Source organism: Amblyraja radiata, chromosome 8 (assembly GCF_010909765.2).
Source record: "Amblyraja radiata isolate CabotCenter1 chromosome 8, sAmbRad1.1.pri, whole genome shotgun sequence".
Classification (NCBI taxonomy): Eukaryota; Metazoa; Chordata; class Chondrichthyes; order Rajiformes; family Rajidae; genus Amblyraja; species Amblyraja radiata.
This window is the reverse complement of record NC_045963.1, coordinates 36,801,570-36,815,958: the sequence shown is the minus strand read 5'-3', so window position 1 is coordinate 36,815,958 and position 14,389 is coordinate 36,801,570. Positions and strand designations below refer to the sequence as shown.

Below are 14,389 nucleotides of genomic sequence, written 5' to 3'. Positions count from 1 at the left end.
GCCCTCCCAGCCTGTTCCCAGTTTTAAAAATACATTGCAATAACTTATTTCACCAAAATTATTATAAAAATAATAATAATATCTTTTATTATCATTGCACATCAGTGCAACGAGATTTAGTATGCAGCTTCCAACCGATGTAAAAGAAAAGTAAAATAAATAAATAAGCTGTGTGACGTGACCATCCGAGGGAGACAGTCCAGGGGGGATGGGGGGCACTCAGCAGGGCCGGTTCAGAGCCGCTATAGCTCTGGGAACGAAGCTGTTTCTGAGTCTGGAGGTTCGGGTGTAGAAGGCCTTGTAACGTCTGCCGGAGGGAAGTAGTTCGAACAGTCCGTTACAAGGGTGTGAGGAGTCTTTATGGATGCTGACGGCCTTCCTGAGGCACCGTGTGTGGTAGATGCCCTCCAAGGCTGGTAGCTCTGTCCCAATGATCCTCTGCGCTCTGTGGACAACGCGCTGAAGAGCTCTCCTCTCCGCCTCCGTGCAGCTGAGATACCACACAGAGATGCCATACGTTAATATGCTCTCTGTGGTGCAGCGGTAGAACGTTGTCAGCAGCTGTTGGGGCAGACCAGTCTTTTTTAATGTCCTCAGGAAGAACAGTCGTTGCTGTGCCTTCTTAACCAGCGCAGTGGTGTTGGTGGACCATGTGAGGTCCTCTGAAATGTGAGTGCCCAGAAACTTAATGCTGGACACTCTCTCCACACTATCCCCGTAAATGGAGATTGGGGCGTATTCTCCATTATGGGACCTCCTGAAGTCAATAATCAGCTCCTTGGTCTTGGAGGTGTTTAGTGACAAGTTGTTACGTGCGCACCAGTCCGCCAGGTTCTGCACCTCCGCTCTGTATTTTGTTTCATCCCCTTGGTGATCAGCCCAATCGCTGTTGTGTCGTCTGCAAACTTCACGATGGTGTTGGTGTCGAATGCAGGAACACAGTCGTGAGTGAAGAGGGAGTAGAGCATGGGGCTTAGTACACAGCCCTGTGGTGTGCCGGTGCTCAGGGTGATAGTGGAGGACAGGTGCGGGCCCAGTCTCACTGCCTGCGGTCGCTCCGTCAGAAAGTTCAGGATCCAATCGCATATCGGCGAGCTGAGGCCTAGCTGGTAGAGTTTGGTGGTGAGCTTGGTGGGGATGACCGTATTGAATGCAGAGCTATAGTCAATGAAGAGCATCCTCACGTACGTGCCCTGTCTGTCCAGGTGAGTCAGGACAGTGTGAAGGGCCAGAGAGATGGCATCCTCTGTTGATCTATTTGCCCTGTATGCAAATTGATGAGAGTCCAGTGAGGCAGGGATGCTGGATTTGATGTGGGAGAGGACCAGCCTTTCGAAGCACTTCATTGGGATTGGAGTTAGGGCAACCAGGCGGTAGTTGATCAGGTTGGTGACTTTAGACTTTTGCGGCACCATGGTGGCTGTTTTCAGGCACTTGGGGACCGTTGCCAGAGATAGAGACAGATTAAAGATTCTCGTAAATACCTCCGCAAGCTGTACAGCACAGTCCTTTAGTACCCTTCCCTGGACTCCATCCGGGCCTGCAGCCTTGCGTGGATTGATCCTACGCAGAGCGCACTGTACCTCCTGAGTGCTCAGTGTTCAGGCCTGTCCCTCCGCCATGGCCGGGGTTATTCCACTCCTGGTGGTGTTGCCAGTTTCAAAGCGGGCAAAGAAGGTGTTTAGTTCGTTGGCCAGTGTGATATCACCATGGGGGCAGGCGGGGCTGCTCTTGTAGTCAGTGATGTCCCTGACACCCTGCCACATGCTTCTGGTGTCCGCGGTATTGAAGTGGTCTTCCACCCTTTGCCTGTGGATGTCTTTGGCCTTTTTTATGCCTTTATCCAGGTTCGACCTGGCCGCACTGTAGGCAGAAGTGTCCCTGGATTTAAAGGCATTGTTGCGTGCCCTTAGCAGATTCTGAACCTCCTTGTTCATCCAGGGTTTCCGGTTTGGGAACATCTTTATTTGCTTGTCCACTGTGACAGTCTCCACACAGCAGTTGATGTAGGAGAGCACAGTGGATGTGTACTCCTCCAAGTCTACCTCTGTACCACCGGTTGCCTGTTGTGCAAACAGGTCCCAGTCGGTGCGATCAAAGCAGTCCTGGAGTTGTAGGGTGGCGTCCTCGGGCCATATTTTGACCGTCCTTATTGCAGGTTTGGTCTTGTGGATGAGGGGTTTGTATGCAGGCAGTAGAAACAATGAGAGGCGATCGGATTGTCCCAGGGATGGGCAGGGGAGAGCTCTGTAAGCGTCCTTGATGTTGGTGTACACTTTCCAGCGTGTTTGAGCCCCTGGTAGGGCACTGCACATGCTGGTGGAATTTGCGGAGTGCAACTCGTAGGTCGACCTGATTAAAGTCCCCTGCAACAATGAAGGCACTGTCGGGGTGAGCATAAAATGTCATTGTAAATACATTTTAATTAAAATAAAACTCTCAGATGGCCTTTACAAATGAGATGAAATTATCCCTAAAGCATTTAATAATTAGAACTACCAACTATGTTTAAATATGAATAATATTATGTTTGGTCTGGTAAACTTTGAAACAATCCTTCATTATTTTTGTACAGATACAATGCCAAAAATGCAAAAGAATGAATTTGAAACTGTTTTGAATTTCAAACACATTGCGATAACATGTTGATATATAATCACAAAGCAATTCTAAAGCAGATGAATACAGTCATAAAGAGAGACAGAGCACTGAAAAGGGTTCTTTGACCCATTGAGTCCGTGCTAACCATCAAACAGCTATTTTAATACTAATCGGATCCTAACCCATTTTGTTCTCTCTATCTTCACATCAAATTCTCCCAGATTCTATAATTCACCCGCAAACCAGGGGCAATTAACATAGGTCTACTAACCTACTAACTCACACTTCAGAGGTTATGGGGAGAAAACAGGAGAATGGGGTTGGGAGGGAGAGATAGATCAACCATTTTGAATGGCAGAGTAGACTTGATGGGCCGAATGACTTCATTCTTCTCCTATCACTTATAAACATTAATTTATGATTTTTTGGGGGATGTGGGAGGAAATTGTTCACCAAGAGGAAACTGTAGCAGCCACAAGGAGAACACACAAAGTCTATACGGCTGTCACCAAATGCCAGGGAGGAACCTGAGTTGTTGGAATTGTAAGGCAATTACCAGGAGCACCACTTTGTCCTTTGGCTTTGGGCTCTCTATGATTTATTCGCAACTCAACTCATTCTTATCACTGGTCATTTAGAGACAAAAGGACACCTCCTTAAAATATGGCATATAGCAACCATGATGAACCAATTCATTGAGACTGTGAAGTCATAGCACCAAAGTGACTCGCCATTAAGTAAGTCATCAAAGAGTTCATGATTTGATTATTGTACCTTGATAAAACTGGATTCAGATTTGTAAAGGGGCAACCAGTTTCTCCAGAATGGTGGTGGTCTGCTGCCCTTTGTACAATATAGCAACACCACCAACCTTTAAGGAAGAATCACACCCAACTACTCCATGAACCATCACACAGTAGACATACATTATACTACTTCTGCAATTTAAAAGAAAATAATCAACATGTGCAAGAAGGTGAACACATTCATGTTAATGTATATTAATTCACAAATGGGTACAAGCTTCTTACATAAAAGTTGCAAGCATGGTTACCAGAATTTACCGAGGCTTAGTTCTGATTTTTGGTACTACCTTTGTGGAGTTTGCACGTTCACCCTGTGACCGTGCGGGTTTTCCTCGGAGTACTCTGGTGTCCTTCCACATCCCAAAGACGTGTGGGCTGGTAGATTAATTGGTCACTGTAAATTACTCCTGATAAAATGTGGGTGGAGTAGATGGGCATGTGGGGGAATCAGTCACAGGGGAAATTAATGAATAGGATAATCTATCAGCTATCGCAGTCTTGATGGGCCAAAGTGGCTTTCTTATTTGTTGTAAGGGAGTATGTTAATGCCGTGTGCAATAAATTTTATTTTATAATTTCCTGCGTGAAAATCCAAACATTTCACCTAAACTGGGGGTGCCCTTAAATCTGCCTGCTATAACCTCAAAAATGTGAATACATGTCAAACATGATTTTGCTTTCATAACTCCATGCTGACTGCCCTATCTCATCTTCTAAGAACACTGTCATATTCTATTATTTGCTCCACTATCAATGTCAAGCTAGGTTGGTGAATAATTAACTTTACAGTTCATTGTGCTGCAGATTGCAACCCAAGAGGCTAGCAATGTTTATTTAATCCTGGCTGTACCCCAGGTGGAATCTTACCCTTGCTCTGATGTCTCCTAAGCATAGAGGACCCATGTTGATTTTTGGAGGTACCATTTTGAAGTCGATGGATGGGTTGTCCCATTTGTTGAATATAGCAACATCACGAGTCACCTTATTGTCTATGTTGGACTTCCTAACATAGACTCCCATTTTGTGTCAAGATTTCCATTAATGCTTTTGTATTGCTGCTCTTGGGTCACTGTGAATATCATTTTGACTGCATGCCCTAGTATTTTGCCCCTAATAAACTGAGTGTCGTCACCAATTGATGATAAGACTCAAAATATGAATCACCTGTATCTATCAGAATCAATTTGTGCAGAAGAAGAATTCTTTCTTTACATATTTGAATTTCCCGTTGTCCAGATTTCCAAAGAGCTTTGTAAAACTGTCTCCTTTTGGAAATCATTGCTTTAAGTCGGATACCATAATTCACTGGGCTCCATGTCATCAACAGTTAACAATGCCTGTCCTTTCTCCAGGTTCTGAAAGCAGTGCTCAAGGCGAGTTATTTTTCAAGTTCATCTTTCATTCTGTTTGTTTTGTCTCCCTCACTGCAATGCTCAATGTTTCCAAAATGAACAACTCTACTACAGCCACAACCCTTCTTTCAATAATCTCTCAGCATATGTTGTGAACCTCACACACACCTTCCAAAACATCTGCATTATATCTTTGTGTGGATTACCATCTAATATCTCTAAATCTGCATCTGCTGGTGTAAACCAACTTCTGCAGTTCCTTCCTGCACATACTGTCTATCATCTTTTTCCCCTGTCTTCTTTCACACTGGATGTTGATCTCAGGGGTATGATCTTGTCTATGCCTGACATTGTTGGTTTCTGGGTTGTAGTTGGCGATCAGATCCCAGAGATTAATGTTCTCAGTCTTGCCTGCTTGATACCCCCATCGTCATGTGTAATTTAGCCTAATTTCACCATGCATTAGCAGGACTTGAGGACATACATAGGAAGGCATTGCTCCTGGTTAGCAGATATGGCTAACACTGTATGTTTACCATTGGTTAGTTTAGTGTAGTTTAGCTTATTGTCACGTGTACCGAGGTACAATGAAAAGCGTTTTGTTTTGTGCTAACCTGTCAGCGGAAAGACTTTACATGATTACAATCGAGCCATCCACAGTGTACAGATACATGCTAAAGGGAATAATATTTATTGCAAGATATATGGGCAGAAGATGAGAAGATCATATTGAAGGATGAATCAGGCCCAAAATGCCAAATTTCCTCCTATTTCCTATTTTTTTCTGTTGTGTTTGTGGGTGTCTTGCCCTATCACTTGGAAATCTGGTGCAATATCAATATTCATCACAATACTCTGACCTTTCATTTTAATGATAATTTTAAGTTCACTGCAGTTTTTGAACATCACCATCCTTGGCATGAATACCATTATTAGTTTAATTTTCCTGGCACATGAACATGCAGGGAATGGTGAGATGTGGATCATGTGCGGCTAGATGGGGCATTTTATATGGCATCATATTTTGCACAGACATTGTGGGCCGATGGGCTTATTGCTATGCTGTACTACTGTATGTTCAACATTCTAACTTCCTCTAATATACATCTAATGGATTAATTCCTTTGTGTTAGCTCTGCATATGAATTTTCACATTGACAAAGCATATGTGGACTCTTAATTGTCAATATCTGCTTTGTGCTATGTTGTTAGACTGAAGAAGTTCTCGTGGATGGTTCACTATCAAAGGGCCTGTTTCCATGCTGTATCACTAAACTAAACTAAAACTAAATCAAAACTAAACTAAACTAAAACTAAAACTAAAAACTAAACTAAACGAAACTAAACTGTGGATGCTATTGTTACTGCCCCTACAGTGCCCTTCATAATGTTTGGGACAAAGACCCATCATCATTTATTTATTTGCGTCAGTACTCCACAATTTGAAATTTGAGAATTTTGTACTCCAGCATTTTCTGTCAATCTTCGGTATGAACCAGCATCTGCAGTTCCTTCCTACACTACCTATTTTTAATTAGTTTGACAAGAAAGATAAACTATATTTACAGTTACTGTCTATGCTTGCACATAGGGTGTAAAAGCATTCATCTGTGACTAACAAAAGGGAGAAAGAAGCGTTGCATGAGTTGAGACATTCAGGAAGTCTGATCTTAATCTTCAAGTAAGCCAAAGGACAAAAGGACAAAGGACATTTATGGTCTCATACACCAATTGGTGCAGTGAAATTTGAGTTACCATGCAGCACAAAAATAAGATAAACACAACACTTTAGAATGTAACATAAAACTTAAAAAACATCGCCCTACAGCGGAATCAATGTTTCCCACTGTGAGGGAAGGCACCAAAGTTCAGTCCTCTTCCTCTGTTCACCCGTGGTCGGGGCCTATTGAGGCCTCTGCGATCGCCGCTAAGGCGGCCCGGTGATTCAAGCCCTCGAATGGAAGAACACTCTCAGCGGCCCGGAGGCTCCGAATCGGCCGCTTCCTACTGGAGACCACGGCTCCCGAAGTCCACAGGCCGAGCTGGGCGGAGATTCATGCTGGCGACCTCAGTGAGAGATCCCAGGCCCCGCAAAGTCAAAGTCAGTGCTGCCCGTGGCTGTAAGCTCCACAGACCACAGTTCCAACACGGCGATTCCTGGTAAGGCATCGCTCGCTCGGCGATGGAATCCAGTGCTGCGCCGCTGCTGAAGCTGAAGCTCTGGCCGGTCTCCGGCAGGAAAGGCCGCGCCAATCCAGATGATAGGCCGCAAGGAGGGGGCGAAGATGCGGCTAGGATGATAGACGCATCTTCGACCAGGAAGTGACTAAGAAAAACGGTTTCCCCCTCCCCCCATATCAAAAGACTAAAGACCTCCAAAAACAAACTTTGAAACAGACTAAAAATAACAAAATGGATGAGAGGACAAACAGCTGCAGGTGAGGCAGCCACACTCGATGGCGCCACCACTCGAGGACTCACTTTATGTAAAGATTTCTTGCATGGTAAGGTGACCAGAATAGAGAGAGCAGCCGTCATGATTTTCATTGCTCTCAATTGTGCTTTACATCTAAATCTGTCATTGATACAAAAACAAGATACCATTTCTTAAGGTTGTTTTAAGGTATTCTCAAAAATAATAAGAGTTCCCATTTGTGGGTACTAAATAAATGCAAGTTTTAATTTTTGTTTTTCAGTTTTAGATATACAGCATGGAAACAGGCCCTTCGGACCATCGAATCTGCGCCTACCAGCGATCCCTGTGCACTAGCACTATCCTGCACACTAGCGACAATTTTACAAATTTTACCAAAGCCAATTAATCTACATACCTGCACATTAGAATGTAGGACGAAACCAGAGCACCCAAAGAAATCCCACGCGGTCACAGGGAGAACACAAAAAACTCCCTACAGACAGCACACGTGGTCAGGGTCAAACTTGGGTCTTTGGTGCCGTAAAAGCCCTGTCCCACGGTACGAGTTAATTCCAAGAGTTCTCCCGAGTTTGCCCTGATTCGAACTCGTATATTTACGGTAATGGCCACTCGTCGGTACTCGGGGCTCTCGTGGACATTTTTCAACATGTTGAAAAATCTTCACGAGTCTTCCCCTGCTTACCTGCAGTTAGCGAGCCTTCCCGAGTACCTACCGTTAGCGTTACGAGCCGCTAAGAGACGTCCCCGAGCTCCGACGTACCCGCTATGTTCATTCTCTGTGCTTACCACGAGTTTGATTTTTTTTAAACTCGGGAGAGCTCTTGGAATGAACTCGTACCATGGGATAGGGCTATAAGGCAGTAAGTCTACCGCTGCGCCACTCTGCCACCTCTCTCTCTCTGGAGAAGAAATCTGAGGAAAGGATCAACCTGAAATGTCACCATTCCTTTTTCTCCAAAAATGCTGGCTGACCCTCTGAGTTACTCCAGCACTTTGTGTATATCTTCAACATGAACTTGAGATGTCTTTGCGTTTCTACCAGGACACTGTACTTCCTTCCATATTTGATGCTTGTCTTATCTCTGCTTTCGATGCAAAAGGTAGCAGGTAAAAGTGATATGCAGAGAAAAGGAACTGTAATACAGGTTTACACTAAAGGACACAAAGTGCTGGTGTAATGCAGTGGGTCAGGCAGCATCTCTGGAGTACATGGATATGTGGTGTTTTGGGTGGAGACTCTTCTTCAGATCAGTCTGAGTTACTCCAGTACTTTGTGTCCTTTCAGGTAAGATATGTGTTGGGATGAGAAGGTTGGAATTGGGTGTAGCCATGTTCCATTGAATGGAGAACATGGAAGAAAAGATGCATTCTGATGCTGGAAGGAAAGGTATCTGAAAGTTATGGCTATACAAAGTTGTAGAGAGAGATAACACAGGATATTCACCATTTTGGAACCCCAAACTGAAGACTGATCATAAATGGACTGCATCCAATATGTTAATGGAGATAAAAAAATACTGGTGATCTTAATTGCCAGAAAGTTATATTTACCTTCAAAACATGAATTTGGTGCATTCACTGCTCATGCACATATAATGCAGCTGATTCCCATTCCCTAAGGTTTATGAAAGAGTAACAATGGGGTGGCAGGGTAGCACAGCGGTAGAGATAAAATCTAAACTCTAAACATACTGCCTGACCCGCTGAGTTACTCCAGCACATTGTGTCTATCTTTGATCTAAACCAGCATCTGCAGTTCTTTGTTTCTACATTCAAGTTAATGTTGATACTGACAACAATTAGCATGAATCAACAGAAAGTCCCATGGGACTTTGGCAACCTGCTTAAGCACTTTTCACAAATACTGTACTTTGAAGGAAGAATCACTTTATTAAAGCCAGCTGTTGGTTCTGGAGTTTGAGCGCTCAGTGCTACCTCTAACTATTTTCACAAACACACTGGTGGCAGGGATCAGTGCACTATGATCAGGCGTGGGATGCTCCTGTATCAAACTAAAACATGTTGAGACCAAACTTCCCTCCTTCCTTCGCTCCTGATTGACCAAACCCAGCACAGGCCAACAAACTCAGAGTACTCACTACTCGGTTCTTGATGAGTAAAGGGCGTCAAAGTTTACGGGGAGAAGGCAGGAGAATGGGGTTGAGCGAGGAAAATAGATTAGGTGTGATCGACTGATGGAGCAGTCACGATGTGCCGAATTAAAACTGGAGCATCAGGAGGAAACCCACGCGGTCATAGGGAGAACGTACAAACCACACAGACAGCACCTTAAATCAGGATCGAACCCAGGTCTTTGGCATATGAGGCGGTGGCTCCACCAACTGTGCCACAGTGCTGTGACCTTTGGAGATTTAACTATCTTTAATCAGAATTTCTCGTACATCAATGTTAGTCTTTGCACTAAGTGTTGTGCCCTTTACCCTTTACTTGTGCACTGTGGGTGGCTTGATTGTATTCATGTAAAGTCTTTTTTTTAACTGGATAGCATGCAAACAAAAGCTTTTCACTGTACCTCCGTACAATTAAACTGTAAAAAATGGAGCTAAACTAAACATCCTTGGTCACTGGCTTTTTCCTGACAAACCACTAGCCCCCACTCGATCCCATGCCCCCTGATAGCAGGTTCCTCTCCTGGCAACTAACCACAACACCACAGCCATTAATCACGAGCCTAATCACCAAACTCCCTCACTCTGAAGAAGGGTCTCGAACGAAACGTCACCTATTCCTTTTCTCCAGAGATGCTGTCTGACCCACTAAGTTACTCCAGCTTTTTGGGTCCATCTTCAGTTTGAACCAACATCTGCAGTTCCTTCCCATACTTCACCTCCTGTCATTCAGACTTCCCATCTGAACACTCGTTCTCACCTAGGTTACCACTGGTGTTCCCAAATATCAATACTACTCCCTGACACCTCAACTCATCCTGGTCTGGAGAATTACTCTACGACCACCAAGCCCCCATATAACTACTGGTGTCACTCACTGACAGCTACCAATGTGGCTTACCATCTGGAGCATGGGATCCCTTGCCGGGGATCACCGGAGAAGAGCTCCGACCGCCGGCCTGCGGCCTATAACATCCTGAAGCCGGGGTCTCCGGTCGTAAGGTGCCGATTCGCGCGCTCCAAGCCGCGTAGTGTGTTCGACCGTCCCGACGTCAGAGGATAGATCATCCCGACGAGAGGGCCTGTACATCCGGCCGTCCGTAGAGGCGACTACGGAGGGTTTATGGCCCCAACCACAGTTGAACAAAGGAGGAGGACTGACTGAACTTTGTGCCTTCCACCACCGTGAAGAATGCTGTGGTGGATGTATGTGTTAAATTCTATTGTGTATTGTGTGTTCTTTTTTAAAGTGTATCGCTGCCGGCATTTTCATTTCACTGCACCTTCGTTGGTGTATGTGAGAAATAAATTTGACTTTGACTTTGACTTTGTATCCTGCGTGCCATTCTCAAGCTCCTGAATGTAAAACCTACTCCGCAACTACCCAACAGCATCACTAGCATCTGACATGTTATCAAGCCCTCTAGCAATCTATTGACCCTAAGACATCTTACTCTCTTCCTCACTTTGCCACCTGTCATTCTTCCCTTGCGACCCCCTTCTCTGGGTCTGTATGTGAGGCCTGTTCAGTAACACACCCCACCCTGGGCTTTGTGCACTACTGGATGAGCCAGTGACTGACTCATAAGGACTCCTTTTCTTCTGTGTCTATGACAAAAACCATTGGCAGGGATTGTCATAGAGTCATAGAGTGATACAGTGTGGAATACAGGCCCTTCAGCCATGTTCCAGCTACACTAGTTTCACCTGCTGCGCTTGGTCCATATCCCTCCAAACCTGTCCTATTAATGTACCTATCTAACTGTTTCTTAAATGTTTGGATAGTCCCAGCCTCAACTACCTCCTCTGGCAGCTTGTTCCATACACCCACCCTTTGTGTGAAAAAGTTACCCCTCAGATTCCTATTAAATGTTTTCCCCATCACCTTAAACCCATGTCCTCTGGTCCTCGATTCACCTACTCTGGGCAAGAGACTCTGAACATCAACCTGATCTAATCCTCTCGCACATGCTTTGATAGGGAGAACGCTGATGTGCCTTCCCGAGCCCCCATACATGCCCCATGGTATTACAGTCACAGAGGCCGATGTCAGAAGATCCTTCAGGGGGGTGAACCCTCGGAAACCCTCGGAACCCTCGGAAAGCATCTGAACCTGATGGTATCATAATCATAATCATACTTTATTAGCCAAGTATGTTTTGCAACATCAGATTTGATTTGCCACACAGTCATACAAATAAAAAGCAACAGAACACACAAAATACATTTTCAACCTTTCATTATTGAGGTCTGCGGTTCCCACCTGCTTTAAGAGGGCATCAATAAAATAGTAAGATTAAACGAGAACTTACCAGTTTGAAGTTTGATCTGTATTTTATGAGGAGTTACGATGAGGGATTACGTGAAGAACCCGCTCAGTGCGCAGGCGCGGCATACTTCCAAGCAGCGGTGTGGAATCACAGATAGACACAGTTATTTGAAGTAAACATAGTAAAGATAGGGAGACATCAATTTATTAGTTTGATCCATATAATGAGGGTGGGAGCGGAGGGCACGTAATCCCTCATCGTAACTCCTCATAAAATACAGATCAAACTTCAAACTGGTAAATTCTCGTTTAATCTTACTATTTTACTTCGGAGTCACGTGAGTGACTACGTGAAGACTTCAAAGCTCTGTGATTTCAAACCGTGTAACAGTTCATACTTCACTCGCTGCCGAAGTCATTCGAGGGAGGAAGTATGTTATCGTAATCAACCATGAATCTGCTTGTAAAAACAATAATGGTGTTATTAACAACAACAAGACCAATTGCTCCCCCGGGCTTAAATTATATATTTTTTGCAGATTCTTTTTCTGCAAACGATACAGGTTCTGTCAGTGGTTTGTTATAAAAGTTTGGAACGTATACTCTCTAGACCACCCTGCAGTAGCCAGGATGTGGTCCATAGGCTCGTCCATCCTCTTAGTTACTGACGTGGAAGCTGTCCTGGTGGAATAAGATTTTATACACGTTAGTATTTACTCCAGCATCTCCCAGTACCTGCTTGAGCCACTAGAGATAGTTTAGCTCGTCACCCGACCATGAGGTTTCCTGTGGCTGACCCATAAGGCTTTTTCCTCTCCCTCGGTATTCCTTATTGTGTCGATCTCTAAGTGGGTCATGACACATAAAACGTGGTTCAGGTGGGTATGCCCGGAATTTCATGACTGGGCCTGATGTTCCTGGTCTGTTCTGTTTGGCCAACCCTTGAATGGGCATGTGACACTATCTGGTGTTATAACCATGTTGTCCCATCGCAATAGATGGGAGAGCTGGCTCTTTGTGTTGATGTAAGGCCATCAGCATGTCCATCTTCAGGGTAGGCTGTTCCAGGGTGAGTAACCTGGCTGGTGATCATCCCCTAAGGTATGTCAGGATTTCACTGACATCCCAATTTGGGTGTATCTATTTCTGGGGAATGGATTGATATACCTCTCCTGTATCTGATCACCAGTGAGCGGTACCCAAGTTGAGTAGGCTAACAGAACATGTCCTTCATTGTGGTGAAGACCTGCCAGGAGCTCCAGTACAGTTTTTTGTTATAGTTGAATGTGTAATTCCTGTTTTGGAAAACAGTGTACCATTTCTTGATGCTCCTCAGGCATGTTCCCTAGGATATGCGACGGAATGCTGTCATCAGGTTGATAGTGCTGCTGATCCAAGCACAGCAATGGTCTTCCCAATTCTGCAATTCTTTTAATGACCATGTCGAGGATCACTGGGAACCATGTTTGTGGACTTGGTCCACTGTAATTTGCGTAGTACCCGACTGATGAAGCCGTAGTACCTATTGAAGAGGTAGAAGGAAAGGAAAACATAGAGATTAGGTTCCCCCCACCCCTCAATACGCGGGAATGTCTCCATTGCCGCTGCCTTGAGATTGGTTTCATGTGACGTAAGTTAGTACGTGGTGATTTAATTGGATATAAGGAATCGATATCTGGTGTCCATATTGCTTAGTAATTTCAGCAAATATTTTTGGTTTAAATGTATGTTTACAGTATTTAGCTCACCTGATAGGTGAGTTACTGATGGTCAAACATGTTTGACGACATACGGTTTCCAATTGTTAATAAATTGTCACCTAATATCGATGTTCTCCGCCCAAGTGGTTTGGTATATGCCACCACTGTGACGTTGTTATCTTATAAACGAACATGCAAATTTGGTGGATTACTGAGCAAATGCTTCACTAGAATTAAGTAAGTTAATATATAACATGTTTAAGTCAATTCATATTGGCATTAAGTATTACAAGCTCAGTAACACATCAGGACACATAAGATGTTACTCAAAACAGGTGGAAGTGTACAACCATAATCCTTCCTGCCGATAAATTCCATGATAACACTACAGATTAATCCATTTGCCCCCATATTACAGGTATGGAGATAGTTTTGAACACTAGTATCTCAGCTCATAGGAAAGGTACAACGTTCAGTTGCTGGTAATGCTGCTATATCCCAATTACTTTGCCACGCAGTTGATTGGTGGTTAATGTACCATGACTGATAGTCTTAATGAATACCAGATAATAAAGTTGTGGATGGTCAACGTAAATATCTGGATATATATTTTGTGCACCGTTCCCAGAGGCACTGCAATACTGGGTCGATGCGTGGAGTGGACGGAGCAAGCCCCTATTCCATCTCCCTGTTCCAAAATTCAATTTAATATATGGTCCCTAGATAAGGGACGTATCAGATTATTAAACTGATAAGAACAGATACTACACTTGATCTTAGCCAAAAGGCCGAGAAGCGATGCAGCTAAAGGTGTATCCAAGGATAGTTTGTCGTTAATATATAGACATGCCATGACGGAATGTTTCTAAGTGTCAGGGCTAGTTGATTCTGGATAACTTTGACTTAAATGCCGCAACGCTCATCATGGTTACTCCATCCAGGTAATTGCGGTATATCCGAAACTTATATGAGAAGGTACTGAATAGTGTGCATCTTCAAGGTCGATGTCTACCATAAAGTATCCTTGGATCCATGGTAGTAGTTACAAATCCCATGAATGGGTATACCTGGTGAAATACTCAAGTGGTTTATCAA

The 14,389-nt window shown here is 44.1% G+C and overlaps 1 non-coding gene across 1 annotated transcript; it reads right to left on the bottom strand.

Moving 5' to 3' along the window:
• Positions 1 to 13,902: 13,902 nt before the first annotated feature.
• LOC116976550 lies at positions 13,903 to 14,094 on the bottom strand. The gene has a single exon (XR_004412968.1). It is a non-coding gene; the product is annotated as a U2 spliceosomal RNA (small nuclear RNA).
• Between the last annotated feature and the right edge of the window lie 295 nt (positions 14,095 to 14,389).